Source organism: Tamandua tetradactyla, chromosome 4 (genome assembly GCF_023851605.1).
Source record: "Tamandua tetradactyla isolate mTamTet1 chromosome 4, mTamTet1.pri, whole genome shotgun sequence".
Taxonomy (NCBI): domain Eukaryota; kingdom Metazoa; phylum Chordata; class Mammalia; order Pilosa; family Myrmecophagidae; genus Tamandua; species Tamandua tetradactyla.
Genome location: NC_135330.1, coordinates 143,077,877 through 143,094,810, shown reverse-complemented (window position 1 = coordinate 143,094,810; position 16,934 = coordinate 143,077,877). Strand labels below are relative to the sequence as shown.

The window sequence follows — 16,934 nt, the reverse complement described above, 5'->3', positions numbered from 1 at the left end:
GAGAAGCTTGGTATTTGTTGTTTTTATTTTATCTTTGATTTGATCTTGGTCTGTTGTTTTCTTTACTCCATGATAGAATACTTCATGTTGTTTCTAGAAATAATATGAATTAATAAGTAATAGTATTTTTGGTTCATTTGATTTTTGTATAAATTCATAAAATATCAGAAGGTGAGCAAATAGAACATTTTATTCTAAGAATTTTTTTCTAAAGACAGCCCAGCCTTTATATGTTTGATCCAAACAAATTGTATAGCTTTCCGCAGAATAATTGCAAAAGAAAGGCCAATTAATATAAGAAAATACTTGAAAAGGCAAAAACCCTAAACAAATTCAAATAACTGAATACAAAACTAGTTTTGTATTATTAATGTGATGCAAACATTATCACTATTTGTTAGAATCACATTTGTGGTCTCTTATTTTATATTTATGTATTGACAAGCACAGTTTAAAGCATTAAATTAATCAATGAGGAGGTTAGAAATACTCTAAAATGGTGTCCCTGTGTAAAAAATGACTTCATAAACTTATTTTTGCAGATAAATAGATCAATTCAGTATTTTTTTAGTATCACATGTTCTTACCGGGGCCACAGCAGCTTACACCAGTGCCAGCGAATGTCTACAATCAGCTTTCTTATACCATACCCAACTCATGTTATTTTAAGGCTTGGATATTTCTCCTGACATGCTCGTATCATTTATGGTAATAATATAGTGACCTATTCTCAAAGCTCAAACTTTACCTTTAATTTTCTTACTTTCTTCCCATTCCTACATTCAAACAATCTTCACATTTTTGACTTTTAATTGCCTTTGTGTGCATTTCTTCCTTTCCACTTCTACATCCTTGTCCCGTAATGGGTTACATCATGTCTGGATTATGGCCAGAGCATCCTAACTGGTCTATCCTCTTCAGTTTTTTCTTCCCCTTGCACACCCACACATGCACACAGCCAGCACACCGTAAGCATACATTTATATACGACACACATATGCTTGCACACCATCACACCTGCCACACATCCACCTCACAGACCCAAACCACACCTGTGTGTGTACCCAGTACCCCCTACGTACCATCCCCCACCACTCATTCCCCTCACGACCCACCACTCTATACCACACACACACACAACACCCACTACAAATCCCACACCCATAATCCCACACCTCACACGCTTCTGAGCATCCCCACATATCCCCCACTCACCCTGTATTCCTTATACCTCCCATCACACCTCCCCACCAAATATGCTACATACACACAACACAGACTCAAATTATTCTTTAACTGATCTGCTCATGATGAGATTAATATTCCTAAAGTTCTTCCATTCTTTCAACCTACTACAAAACTTGCAGTGGATGGCTTTTCATGCTTACAGGATATAGTCAGAATTTCTCAGTCTGACTTCGTAGACAACTCATTTTTCAGTTCACTTTGTTGAGAAGTGCTATGGACTGCTATGTATATAGAAGAAGATTTATGTATTCCCCTTCCTGGCTAGTCACATAACTTAAAAGATACTTAAAGTGAGCTAGTTTTTGTTTAACAAAGTTGGTTATTATTGTGGCATCATCCAGAACGCAGTTGTAATTGGTTATACCTAGAATCCTCCCTATCCTGTGTTAAAAACTGCGAATGAGCTCAAACAAATTAACAAGACTATAATGTGCACTGCCATGTGGGGCTGAAACCTTCTGATGAAACTGCTAAAATGGGTTTGCTTGGTCACTGTCCATCTACGTGAGCTCAGGCTTCATAGGGGACTTGCGAAGCTCAATAAATAATTTCTTTTAAAGTACAGTCTCTTGTGGCACTCCTTCTGATATCTCATGGGACCCCAACTGAGAAACCCTGTGCTAGAGGAAGCTCAGATAAAAGGAACCATATATGGTTACAGTAATTTGAGATCCTGTAGGATCTGTAGACCCGTTTAGCCAATGTATTCATTGGAGCAAGGCACTCCACAAACATGAACTCTGTACAGTATAGGCCTCCAGGACTCTGAGTCAGTCTTCACAAACTGTTGAAGATATGTGTCAAAAAACTCAGATCTTTTTCTTTCTTAATTTTTAAATTTTTTTTTTTTTTTTTTTTTTTTTTTAAAGAGAGAGGGAGGAAGGGAAGGAAAGACAAAGAAGGAAGGAAGGATAGAAGGAAGGAAGGGAAACATCTTTAAACATTTTCTTGTTTTTTATTATATTTTGTTTGTTTGTTTGTTTTTTACATGGGCTAGGGCCGGGAATCGAACCGGGGTCCTCCGGCATGGCAGGCAAGCACTCTTGCCCGCTGAGCCACCGCGGCCCGCCCTTAATTTTTAAATTTTTAAAAAAATACCAAAAAACACTAAATACAAACATTCGTAACTTTTGATCATTCCCTTCTATATATATAATCAGTAATTCACAATATCGTCACATGGTTGCATATTCATCATCATGATCATTTCTTGGAACATTTACATCTATTCAGAAAAAGAAATAAAAAGAAAACAGAAAAAAATTCATACGTACCATACCCCCCACCCTTCCCCCTCACCGATCACCAGCGTTTCACTCTAACTTTATTTTAACATTCATTCCCCCTGTTATTCATCTTTATTCCATATATTTCACTTATCTCTTGATAAGGAAGATAAAAGGAGCATCAGACACAAGGTTTTCACAATCACACAGTCACATTGTGAAAGCTCTATCATTATACAATCATCTTCAAGAAACATGACTACTGGAACACAGCGCCACATTTTCAGGCAGTTCCTTCCGGCCTCTCCACAACATCTTGACTAACAAGGTGATATCTATTTAATGTATAAGAATAACCTCCAGGATAATCTCTCAACTCTGTTTGGAATCTCTCAGCCATTGACACTTTATTTTGTCTCATTTCCTTCTTCCCCCTTTAAGTCGAGAAGGTTTTCTCAATCCCCTGATGCTGAGTCTCAGCTCATTCTAGGGGTTTTCTCAATCCATTGATGCTGAGTGAGTCTCAGCTCATTCCAGGATTTCTGTTCCGCATTGCCAGGAAGTTTCACACCCCTGGGAGTCATGTCTCACATAGACAGGGGGAGGGTGGTGCTTGTGTTGGCTGGAGAGAGAGGCCACATCTGAGCAACAAAAGAGGTTCTCTTGGGGGTGACTCTTAGGCCTAATTTTAAGTAGGCTTGACCTATCCTTTGTGGGGTTAAGTTTCCTATGAACGAACCCCAAGATTGGGGGCTCAGCCTATTGTTTTGATTGTCCACAGTGCTTATGAGAATATCAAGAGTTCCACTTGGGGAAGTTGAATTTTCCCCCTTTCTCATCATTTCCCGAAGGGGACTTTGCAAATACTTTTTTATTCACTGAAAAACTCAGATCTTGGCAGTGTAATCAGGTTTTGCCTGGTGGCAGAAGGAACTCTGTCCTTTTGTAGTAATGATCTAGTCTCTTGTTCTTAAAATATTGTACCTGTCACGTGATCTTAGGTATAGCAAAGATACTGATAGAGGTGGAATTAACAACGTTTGGGGCTTGAGAAATGGGATTTCTATATATTTTCTGCTTAATGAATATTAGCATTTGATAGTCTTATCCTTCTGTAGAATAGCTGGTATTCAATAAGGAGGCCAGTTCTGGGTGTTTGTTCAGCTTGAGAATGGTCCCAAAGCTGAGGTCAGTGTGTCCACTGACTAATGGGAATGTTGTGTATGACCCTTATAATCTCTGTCTAGCCAGTCACACCACCTCACCCATTACCAGAGCACCTGGGTGGATATTAGTTACCTCCCCTAAGCACACTGTCCTTGACATCATTGTCTGTGAAATTAAAGTATTTAGATTCTATATTTACATTTAAAATACAAACTACTCTATTTGGAGGCAATTTAATTTTTACCCCCCCAGCCACACATACCATAGTTTCTGGCTGGACAGCCTTCCTGGGTGTTCCCACCCCCTCCCCCGCCCCCTCCCCTGCCCCCTCCCCCGCTGTCTTCTCTGACCTTCTTCTGCATTCCCATAGCAGCTTGAACTTCTCTTGTTCCATTTGGCACACCATATTGTCATTGCCCGTTTCCTGTCTGTATCTCCTAATAAACTGTAAGCTCTAGGATAGCAGGGAACCAGGCCTAACTTGGTCATCATTCTATCACCTAGAACAGTGCCTCTCATGTAGTAGGCTACAGAATAAATATTTGTTGGGGGAATGAAGCTTTGTAAATTCGTCTCTTATTCATGAGTTGCGATGCTGCCTAAATGTGTAGGTTACAAGGATAGACTTCTCTGCAGGAATAAGTTGAAAATTGGGTTTGTTAATAAGTTGGGAATTAACCCTAAAACACTTTTATTATATGCCATTGTAAACTTTTCAAATTAATATTGATGTAAACTTTTTGCTTTACTTTAAAAGTATTTTTATTGGGAAATATCTGTACACGTATGGTCCAACTGTATTATATAATCAGTGACTCACAATATCATCACATAGTCGTGTATTCTTCCCCACGATCATTTTTAGAACATGTAAATGTTCTAAAGAAATAAAAAGAAAAAAAAAGAACTCAGTTATCCTATACTTCTTACCCCTCCCTCTCATTGACCCACAGTATTTCAGTCTACCCAATTTTTACCCTTTATCACCCATGTTTAATTTATTTATTTATCCTTATTATTTTTTTTTACAATGCAAACTTTCTAATGTAAACTTTCCAAATCAGTCACATAAGAAAGCCTAAAGACTATATTCCTTTTTATAGATTTGCTGAATCAAATTAGAGATAATTTACTTCACCACTTGGCTTAACATAAGAGGTGGCAGTCTTTCAGGTCACTTGTTTATGCAGGAACCATAAGAGAGTTGTTTACCTAACCCAGTTTTTATTGTTAAAACAGGCTGTGTGTGAGGTGATAAACTTCATTATTTATGTGAGGGGAAGCAAAATTAAGGTGAATTGAGAGATGATAGCCCATATTTCTGCACACTCGAAAATCCAGACCCTTTTATTTACTCTTTGTGATTTATGAACTTCTCTTCTTCTCCCATAAATGCCACTAGATTTCTGTCATACTCCCTGCCTTCATGTTAGAATTACTTGTCTATTATTTATGGTAGTTGGATTGGTGCCTTTTCAGTAAGTGAATCTTGGCAAGATGATTGACTGACTTTTAGGCTTAGGGAAAAATATAGAGATAACTAAAGTTGATATTGTGAATGAAGGTAATGCTTTTTGATTCCTAAAGATCTTGAAAGACTCTGTAAAAGCATCCCATAGTTCCTTGACTCAGTAGGTAGAGGCTGTCACTACAGCTTTATACAACGATTTCAGTGTCTGTTCTTTTGCGACACTTTGGTTGAATGGCTCTTGCTGCTGAAGCATTTTGGGAAAAGTCTTCTTTTCTCAAATGATTGTGGGGACCCTGATGGCAGCGATGACAGTAGTAGTTGAGTAGTTTTAGGTAAGTGCTCCTGTTTGAGTCTAGCTGACAACTAGTTTTGTTTCATCATATTACATTGTGAAGGTAGAAACACTGGTATTTATTCTACTCCACTTTCTTTTTCCACATTAGAATTTGAATTATTCTCATATTTTCTGTTTTGATTTGCAAGCTGCCAGAATGAGATATACCAGAATTGGAATGGCTTTTATAAGGGGAATTTAATAAGTTACAAGTTTATAGTTCTAAGCCTGAAAAATGTTCAAACTAAAGCATCCATGGAAAGATACCTTAATTCAAGGAAGACCAGTGGGTCAGGAACACTTCTGTCTGCTGGATAGGCACATGGCTGGCATCTGCTGATCCTTTGTTCCTGTGTTCTGTTGCTTTCAGCTTCTGTTCCTGTGGGTGTTCGTCACTTTGAGTCTCCAGGGCTGGCTTTCATCTCTTGGCTTCCCTTGGCTCTCTCCAGGCTCTGGCTTGCTTAACATCTCATGGTGATGTCTACTGGACTCTAAACATCTCCAGACATCTGTGTCTCTTTTCTCTTGATGTTGGCATCTGTGTCAGCTCTGCTCTGAAGTTTCTGTAGGTGCTGTCTTTTCTGAAGTCTCTCCAAGGTGTTTCCTTTTTTGAAGCATTCCAGTAAACTAAACAAGATCTACCTGGAATGGATAGAGTCACATCTCCGTCTAATCAGAAGGTCACACAATTAGGTGTGTCACATCTTCATGGAGATAATCTGATCAAAGTTACCACCCTACAGTTTTGAAACAGGATTAAAAGTAACCCTGACAAGATTGAATCAGGATTAAACCATGGCTTTTCTGGGGTACACAATATTTCCAAACTGACACATTTCCCTTGCCTTTTAGACTCAGTAAAGCAAGGAACAATCATAGGGAGGAGCATTTAAATCATTTGTTGTTAAATATGTGGTACCATATTGGGGCATTCTTGGCTTCCTGCTCTGTGGCCTGAAGTAGTCTTTGTCACTTGGAGTCATGGTCTGTACGAGGTGTCCGGCATTTGAGATTGGTTGAAATATTTTATATCTATGCTTAGAATATAGATTATAAATTTTTCCCGACTGTATTTCTAAGGTAGTTGTTTTGACTTTTAATTACCATGTGGTTTCTGTGGAAAGAAAAATGGCAGCCTTTTTGGTAACTAAATATATATCACATCACTTTGTGGTGATATTCTGTGCGGTGCTGCATGACCCATCTTTTAAGGCAAATAATAGCACGTGTATAGTTTATTTATAGTTTCGACCTTAGTCTTCATTGGCTGCTAGTTCATTTGGAACATAGTTCATTAGGGTAGTGTGTTGTAATATTTAAGGGTCAGCTAAGGAGAAGGAGACAGAGGAAGAAACATCATCTTATCATTTGCTTATACTCAAGTGGATACACACCTGGTCTCCTGTGGTAATTGAGTTTAGGCAGACCATAGTGAAAAACATACTGAAAGTGTCAGAACTTTTATGAGGATAGGTGAGAGAGGCATAATATAGAACAACTTTGAAATGGGACCTGATGGGAGCATATTAAATATTACTAATTGGAGCTACAACTTGTTGAACGATTATTATAACTATCCACTGTACTAACTTTTGATATGTTAGTGGATTTAAATCTCACTATGTTATTCTGAGAAGGTTATTTCCTTCGTACAAAGAAGGAAACTGAGTTTTAATGTCATTAACAAATCAGCATAAGATAAACAAATTTGAATTTGGTGAACAAATTAAAAAAACCCAAAGCTAGAAAAAACCTTATAACCTGTGTGAAGTGGTTGAGAACATTTAAAAGTTTTGCATTCACTTTTGTTTCCTCCACAGGTGATATAACAGGGCAAGTATAAGTTGATACTCGTATCTTGACATCCTATTGTTGGAAGGAACTTTTGTAGCTATCTAGAAAAGGGTTTGCTAAATCTATTACTTGAAGTTACATAAATGGCTTAAGAGAAGTTGGGATTTCAGAGAATGTTCATTACTTTCTGGAAGGTCTTTGCTTGCAGCAAAATATTAATTCATTAAGGAAATTTGTGTTAGTTCCTTAAAATTATATTTATGACTTTGTTTGTTTTACTATGAAGCTTTGCCAAGGATAAGTCTGAACAAACTGAGCACTTCAAACTGAAATTAATTAGCAAAACTTCAAAAGGGACCCAGTTATAAAAAAAAAAAGGGACCCAGTGCTCTAATTTATCTAACAACATGAATACTTTGAAGGGAAAAAAAAATCCAATGAGTCTTTTTTAATAAGTCCACACTGGAAAGAAATCGGATATTTGCTGAGATTATTGAAGTGGAATAACAGGAGAGTGATGAACCCAGTCATTATTTCTGTATTCTTAAATTGAGGCACTTGATGACTTTCCTGGGTAGAAGTGAGAACAGGATGTTTAAAAGATATTACAAATTTAAAATTTAAAAAATTGTGCATTTTTATTGTGGAAATTTAGTAACTAACTAAACAGAGGAAAAACATTGACTATAACCATTATCACTGTGATATGACCATTGTTAAGATTTTAATATATACATTCTAGCCTTAAAAAGTACACACACACTCATGATTATGTGCACATAATTTATATATTCAGAGTGTAACTTTAAATAAGTGTTCTTAAGTATAACACTGGTAACTGATCAGTAGCCCTTTCTGAGAAACTTGATGTTTTTATATATAATGTTATATAATTTGTGGAGGTAAAATGATTAAGAGCTGAAATTTCCATCTGGCACTTCCCACTTTCAGTACTCAGGCCAACCTCTTCCTTTTTATATACAGTTTTTACCCATCTAGATTGGACAGAGCAAAGTAAAAGTATCTCTGATCTCAGAAGACATGATCTTGTATGTAGTAAATCCAAAGGAATCCACTGAAAAACATCATTAGAACTAATAAGTTCAGCAAGTTTTTAGGACAGAAGATCAGCATATGAAAATTGATTGTTTTTCTAGAGACTAGCAATAAACAAGTCCAAAATGACATTCAGGAAAAAATTCCATTTACAATAGCTTTGAAAAGAATAAGATAATAGAAATAACTTTAACAAAAGAAGTATAAGACTTGTGCACTGAAAACTACAAAACATTATTGAAAGGCATTTAAGTTGTAAATAAATGGGAGGACATTCTGTGTTCATGGATAGGAAAAATTACTATCATTAAAATGGCAGTATCCCTCAAATTGATCTATAGATTCAACGTAATCCCTATCAAAATCCATATTGGCTTTTTTTCCCCCAGAAATTGACAAATGATCCTAAAATTCATATGAAATGGTAAAGAACTCAGAATAATGGCAACAGTCTTGAAAAGTATGAACGAAATTGGAGGACTCCCTCTTCCCTAGTTCAGAATTTACGCTAAAGTGACGACAATCAAGAAAGTACATACTCACCAAAGAATAGATGTATAAGTCAATGGATTAGAACTGAGAGTCCAGAAATAAACCCTAATGTTTATGGTCAGTTGATTTTTGAGTAGAATGCTAAAACAATTCAAAGGAGAAAGAAGAAGTTTTTCAACAAATTGTGCGGGGACAGTTGGATATCCACATACAAAGGAATGAATTTGGACCCCTCTTTCACACCATACACAAAAATTGAATCAAAGTATATCAAAGAACTAAATGTGAGAACTAAAACGATAAAATTCTTAGAAGAAAGCATAGGAGTAAGTCTTTATGACCTTAGATTAGGCAGTGTTTTTTAGATATGACTCCAAAAGCACAAGACACAGAAGAGAATATTGATAAGTTGGACTTCATCAAAATGAAAAATTTTGCTTTTGTCATCAAGTAAGTCAAAAGACAACTCACAGAATGAGAAAGTATTTGCAAATCAGATATCTGAGGGGACTTATAACAAGAATATATAAAGAATTCTTACAACTCAGTAGCAAAGACAATCCAATTTTTAAAAAGGTAAGTATTTGCATGGATATTTTTCTCAGAGAAGATATGCAAATGATAGGTAAGCACATGAACAGGTACTTGTTAGGGAAATGCAAATCAAAACCACACTGAGATACCACTTCCCACCCACCAGAACAGCTATAATCAAAAGGACAGACAGTAATAAGTATTGATAAGAATGTGATGAAATTAGAACCCTTATACATGGCAGATGGTATTGTAGAATGGTGCAACCAGTTTGGAAAGCAGTTGAACAGTTCCTGAAAATGTTACATAGAGTTATGATATGACTCTGCAGTTCCACTCCTAGGTATGTACTTAAGAGAAAGAAACATATGTCCACACAAAAAGTTACATAAGAATGTTCATAGCAGTCTTATTCATAAAAGCCCAAAAGTGGAACCACCCAGATGTTCATCAGCTGATGAATGGGTAAACAAGAATGTGTTATTTCCATACAGTGGAATATTATTTGGTTAATAAAAAGGAATGAAGTACTGATACACCCCACATGGTGCAAAAACCTTGGAAACATTATGCTAAGTGAAAGAAGCCAGCCACAAAAAGACCACAATTTATTAGATTCCATTTGTGTAAAAGATCCAGAATAGTGAAATCTATAGAAACAGAAACGAGATCAATGGTTGCCAGGATGGGGATGTGGGAAGGTAGAGGGGATAGAGATGTGACTGGTCACAGGTACAAGGTTTCATTTTGGGGAGATTAGAATGTTCTAAAGTTGAATAATGGTGATAGTTGTACAACTCTGTAAATATACTGCAAACTAAGCAAACTGTGCAGTTTAACTGGGTAAACCTTGTAGTAGGTAAATTACATATTTATCAGTGGTTAAAAAATACAGTGTCTTGTTTTCTGGCTTGTTCCTCTCTTTCCCCTTTATTTTCATCTTCTCACTTCTCTCTTTTCCCTGTCCTGCTTATTTGGTTCCATGCCCAGCAGTTTCTTGTCAGTGTGAGTTTCTGTCCTGGGACATCAGTTTCCAGAATTTTCTGGAGTTTAGCCTCTTAGAGTTTGCTGTGGACTCCTCTCGCCCATTTGCTATTGGAGAAGACAGGTTTCCTTTCAGTTTCAACTGCTTATCTCAGATTGGCTGAGACTTTCCCGTGAGTCCCTTTTGGCTGCTTGGAGGCTCTCCTGTCCTCAGGTCCAGCATTTACCCTGTTGATTTCCCTGTGTGTCTCTCCTCAGAGATACTGACACTGTGCAGGTCTTGTGGCTATATTTGATTTGTACCAAATCATTTACATTTTTGGAATTTGGGGGATACCCTCTTAGCTAATTTTGTTGTAAATGTTGTCTTTTTTTTATAACCTTATTTTAAATGTCATACTAAATGCTCAGCATTTTCAGTGTCATTAATTCTTCAGTGATATCTTTTTCATGATGTATAGTATTCCATTAAATGGATGTACCAATTTCATTTAACCCATGCTCTTCTTCAGGGATTTTAATCAATAAATATTTCTCTCTAATCCACAGCAGTCAAATTGTTGTCAGGGCTTTTCTCCAAATGGGTGTGCTCTATACAAGCATGCATGCAGCAGGGTTACACTTTCCTGCTTCCCAAAGTTTGTCCATCTGTTTTTGGTTTTGAATCACTGGTTCTGTCTGCTTTTATGTAAAGATTGGCATGATCCAAAAACTGTGTTTCCCCAGCTGCTGCCATCTCCTTAGATTTCAGAAATGCAATCTTCCAAACAATTTGAGGAAGAAGACTTAGAAGGGATTGTCTGGGAGAAGACAGAGGATATCCTCCCAGAAACTTTAATGTCCTTCAGGCTGTGTTTTATTGATCTTTCTAAATGCAGCATCTAGCATGGGCCCTGCCATTAGTAAACACTGACATATGTGTTTGTTGAGCACATAAATGTGCTGATCAATGAATGAATGCTCGAAGGAGAGTGAGCTACAATAGATAACTAGTCCTCACTCACCAGGGTTGACAGCAGGGTCTGAATAGTAGATAGCAGATCAGAAACACTTTTGAAGCTTTGGTCATCTCTCTGTCTTACATGCTTCACTTACCAAGAACTTCTGAAATGATGCATAACTACCATGTTGGGTTTCTGGTATCACTGGGATATTGATGATTTAGATTGCTGGGATTCCACTAGCACCTGAGCGAGCATGCTGGACCCTCAATTGACTGTCAGGTGCTCGGCCTGTAGACCAGACGTCCAGGGCCTTAGATTCTTCCTTCCTACCCTAGGTAGTGCAAAGCTCTACTTGTAGATAAACAAATCCCATACGTGGATGGCATCTAGTCACTCAAGACCTTTGTAATTTGATAGAGGGGCCCACAGCCTAATCTTTCCTGAGCTCTTTGTTTTTCTAATAAATCCACCTTTGTTTATTCAATTCTCCCAGGAATCCTAAACAAGTTAGTAAATAAAACTATAGCCCACAAAAATGAATTCTCTAAAGACTATATAGCCTGAAACTGTATTGGGTTGTCTTGGGGCAGCCACTGCGATGTGCTGAATCTTCTCCTCTCAGGCCTCTTGTCCTTGTCAACATTTACCTTCTAGTGTTTCATTTCCTTGTTTCTGAGAAAGAAATGGAGACCAAAGGCATAAAATGTGACATCTGTTCACAACAGCATATTCGTGTGTGTTTAAACCAAGGTCCACAGTGCTGTAAGTCAAAGAAGTCAGGTTGCTATGTGAATTAGAATTCCTGTGTCATTTTCAAGTCCAGATAATGCCCAGTGATCTAGACCATAAATAAGGTACTTGAATAACAAAATTATAAGGAAAACACAGCGTTGGTTCTCTGAGTGGCGGTAACGATGTTTAGTGTTACATATTTGGGTTGGACTCCTGGATGGGCTTCTTAACAGAACTTCTTGAGATAAGTGTATCAGATCACTTGTTAAAAAGCAAAGGAACACGTAGGCACAAAGCCCTCTACAGTTGAATTATTTCAGACACTGCAGCTGTCTGAAAGGCCCGAGTGAACTAATTCAATTATAGGTGAGAAATCTCTCTCTGCAACATTAGTGTTGGTCACGAACATCCTTTTTAAAACAATGATAGCTTTGGGGGAGGTTGGGGAGAGAGATGTGCCAGGAGCACAGACAGCTAGCTGCATTTAATTTCAATTGAAAAAGGAAACAAAACGAAAACTAACATTTATATTTTTGAAAGCTAAACAAAGAGTTGTAATCTGGGAATGCTATACTTGAGACAGTTATTAAAAATTCATTTTTTGGGTGTGCTCGTTGGAACTATGCCTTATTTTGTGTATAGTATTTAACATAACTCTTTAAACAAATGAGTTTTTGGCTTAAAGCTTTTCTGTATTTTCCCTTACAATCTGTTTTTGTAGGAATAAAAGATGAATATGGTTAAGTTTATATAATATAAAAGCATAGAAAGTAAAATATAATAACTTTCTTTTTAGTTCTCCTCTTAAGGCAAAGACTGATGCATATTCTTCTCGACTTTTCAAAATGTGCACATGATTCACTTGAGATGCATATATTATACCTTTTTGTAAAAAAAAAATGGTTTCATAACATTTATGCTGTCGTGACACTTGATTTTTTTCATTGAATATTTCATGGTGTTCTCGCCATATAAATGAGAATTTAATGAGCCAAATTCTCCCTTACTGTGTGCATAAAGATATTAGATTCACAGTGTCTCCTATGTAAGAAAGATGTCGGTGGGGGACAGGGGTGGTGGTGAACTACAGACCTTCCCAGATAGTTTGCCTGTCTCAACCCCTAACCTAAATGGATGTGTCAGTACCTAGAAGTCATTTGACAGCTGTCAAGTCAATTGCACAGATGCTAGTGACATGGAGAGAGGCAGCAGCTGGGGGACAAGTGCAGCCCTTCGCATTTCTTGTATGACAGCATATGGACTTATTTCTCTCATTGTTCTAATTGTTAAGTATACAGTTTCTCTTTAAGTGTTCCCTGTTCAATTCTTAAAGATTTTAGTGAAAGCTTTTTTTTTTAGTAATGATTTAGATGAATGTAGAGAGGAAAAAATCATCAGTTGCCACTCATTACCCAAATATAATTATTGTTGATGTTTTGTTAGTTTTTTCTTCATGATTACTATTAAAATTGTCGTGAAAATGGCACTTTACCATTGTATAATCCTCCCCAAAACCTATGCTCTCATTCTAATCTTGAGAAAAACATCAGACAAATCTTAGTTGAGAGACATTCTAGAAGAATGCCTGTTCAGTTCTTCTCAAAAGTGTCAAGGTCATCAAAAACAAGGAAAGTCTGAGGAACTGTCACTATCAAAAGGATCCTAAGGAGATACGATGATCTGGAATAGGAAAGGAGATATAAAGTAAGGAAATCCAAATGGAGTATGGTCTTTAGTTAATAATACTGTATCAATAACGGTCCATTAGTTGTGACTAATATACCATACTAGTGTATATTAACAATAGGAAAAATTGGGTTTTAGTTTGCTAAAGCTGCTGGAATGCAATACACCAGAAATGGATTGGCTTTCATAAATGGGATTTATTTAGTTATGAATTTACAGTTCAACAGAGGAGAGGCATCTAGCTTTCCTCTGCGTTCCTCTGTCACATGGGAAGGCACACAGGATGCACAGCGATGTCTGCTGGCCTTCTCTCCCTGCTTCTGGTTTCAAATGACCTTTTCCCGGGGTGTTTCCTCTCTGATCTTCAAACATCTGGTTCTGTGTCAGCTATGAGTGCTTTCTCTTTCTTCTGACTTCTCCTTTTAAGCATCCAGCTGATGAAATCAAACATCTCTCATTGTGGAAGGCACTCTCCTTAGTCAACTGCTGATGCAATCAGCCATAGTTGAAGTTCTTGTACTGATGATTTAAGTCTGCAGCAACAGAACAACTGGGCACCATCCCCTGGCAAGTTGATAGCTAAACTTATCACAGTTTATATGGAAACCTTCTGTCTTTGCAACTTTTCTGTAAATCTAAAACTATTCTAAAATGAAAAGTTTATTTTAAAAAGCACTATAATAATGTATTGTATATATAATTTTGTATTCTGCTTTTTCTTATTGTGTTACCGTTTTAAAAAATTAGTGATTGCATATTATTTCTCAGACTTAATATAACTCATGTAACTGAAGTTCTAGTATATTTATATAATGCATATTGATAATATCAATTATTAATAATGTTCCGATGAACAGCTGTATAATTTATTTGTACCCTGACTTATTTAAAAAAGTAATTTAGTAATTGACTCAAATGTGTTTGTTTGTTTATGATTAGTCTTTTGGGGTCAGATTCCTAAAAGTGTGATTACTGGGTCAAGTTGAATGAATATTTTAAGCATTTTGCCAAGTTACTTTACCAAAATCTTATTCTAAATTATAGTATTATCACTTGTAGGAAAAGGTGCTGTTTTCATTGAAAACAGCTCTCCAGAATTATATATTACTTTATAATCTTTTCTAAAATCAGCATCTTCTTAATTTATGTTTTTTTTTAAATTTAAGCATGTTTGTATTACTACTTCTCTTAAGAATTATCTTTGTCCTGATTGAATCTGTGTCTTTGAGTTTTTTAAAAAATAAACAAAACCTTTTATAGTATATACAAAAATAAATAGGAAATTTGACTTAAGTACTCTTTTATTATGGTGCTTTAGAGTTCAACCAGAAAGAGGAAAATATATTATGATAAAATTAATGTAATTGGAGTTTATATCAAGAAAATACAGAGGTAATAGAATTTAAGAAATCCTTTCTTCGACATGTATATGTATCAGTTATTTTTGAGCAGTCTATGAATTCTGGAAATGTTTAATAAGAGTATTTATATTTCTTGCTGTTATTTCAAAAAGTATTTATCGCATCAAAAATATGTTTTGTAATCATTTGATAATGTACAAAATAAAATAATGCTCATTTATAATGTTTCTAGAATGTGGAAATTTAAGAAATATGAATAATAGAGCTTATAATAAAAGCTATTTTGTTTAGTAATGGTGAATAATTAGTTTTTGGTAAATGATTTTATTATTAGCTATGAAATTAGAACTAATAATTGTATTAAGTCCCTTTACAACCCCCTCAAAAAAACCCCACAAACTTTTCTTGTAAAAATAAAATGAATAGGGTGCATAGGTAGTTCAGTGGTTAGAATGCCTTCCATGCAGGAGACCCAGGTTTGATTCCCAGACCATGGACCCTACTCCGCCACCCCCCAAAAAATAAATAAATAAAATGAATAATGATGTGAAGTTGAGGATCAGATGGAAGGTGAGGAGTTCAAAATATATTTACCCTTGGTCTACTGGTAGCTGGCCATGTACGGGAATAGGTTGTCATACTTGGGTGACAGGCATTTCAGTCTCCTGGTTTGGTTTATTTTTGACTTGCATGCCTGGAATAGCCCTTGAGAGAGGGACCCTGGAGCATGGGGGCTGAGTGTTCTTTCCCCTTGACTGCAAATGCCAGGCATACTGTGAAACTGTACTGTAAAGCTCATTAACCTGGGCTTGATGTCTAGCATGCTTTGTTGCTTCCTCTTATTTTGGCAGGGAAAAGATGTTCAGATGCCTTTGGGTTACCTCTCTGTTAGCTCCAGTTTCCCCTTTTGTGCCTAGGTGGTATGTGTTTTCTTTTTTTCTTTTCTGCATGGGCAGGCACCAGTAATTGAACCTGGGTCTCTGGCAGGTAGGTGCTTTTAATATAAAAAGTCTCTTGTCTCCCTTTCACTTGTATGCTCTATGTAAGTTTTTCCCTTTATTCTCTGCTAGCCTGAATTTAAATGCACATACAGAATGATTTATTAGAAATATTTTCATTACAGATTGTGATACATTTTTAAAAAGTTTAATAAAGGTAAAGTTTTTTTTTTTTTTTTTTGGCATGGGCAGGCTCTGGGAATCGAACCCGGGTCATTGGCGTGGCAGGTGAGAATTCTGCCACTGAGTCATTGTTACACTGCCCAGCAAAGGAAGGTTTTTTTTTTTTTTTTTCTTGGGCATATGCAGGCTCTGAGAATCAAACCTGGTTCTCCTGTGTGTCAGGAGCAAATTCTCCCACTGGGTACCCTTAGCTTTAAGAGTAAAGTTTCGAATACAAAATGATACATATAAAGTGAGGTAGGCCAGTGACCTTTTAAATGGGAATGTGATCAAAATGTTAAACTTCAATTACTTTATTCTTTTCTTTGAAAATATTACCTGAGAATGGAAGTATTTATTATACTAGAAGCATTATTATATGAATGGTTAGTTCTTGTTTTGAAAGAATGGTGAAATGTTCTGTTGAGTCTTTTCAATTTTTCAGCCAAAGCCTTTAAGGGGAGGAGACAGTGAAGGTATATACTTCAGGAGTCTGGTTTTAAACTCCTTGCAGTCTGCCACAGTGCTAAATTACTTTGATGCTTTGTTGTATATTAAGAATTAATGCAGATTTTTTTACACCATTCAGCAACTGTTAAAAAAGTTGAGAAAGTGATCAGACTTCATCTAAAGATATAAACTAACTTGATCTGGATAGTACTAAGGTAAATCAGAATATTGGGTAAAGGATGATATGGCCCATGTTTTCAAACTTCAACCTCACTGTGAGATCAATTTATTTGGT

The 16,934-nt window shown here is 36.4% G+C and overlaps 1 protein-coding gene across 4 annotated transcripts in view; it reads left to right on the top strand.

Moving 5' to 3' along the window:
• The window catches only part of TBC1D4 (TBC1 domain family member 4), a 245,825-nt gene that overhangs the window by 78,404 nt on the left and 150,487 nt on the right, over positions 1 to 16,934 (top strand). The window contains exon 1 of one of the 4 annotated variants that reach the window (XM_077158433.1): positions 15,473 to 16,016. The exons of the other annotated variants lie outside the window; for them this stretch is intronic. The gene's annotated coding sequence lies outside the window, so the exon portion shown is untranslated. Of the gene's footprint in view, positions 1 to 15,472; positions 16,017 to 16,934 lie in introns of those variants that run through there. 4 annotated transcript variants of the gene reach the window in all.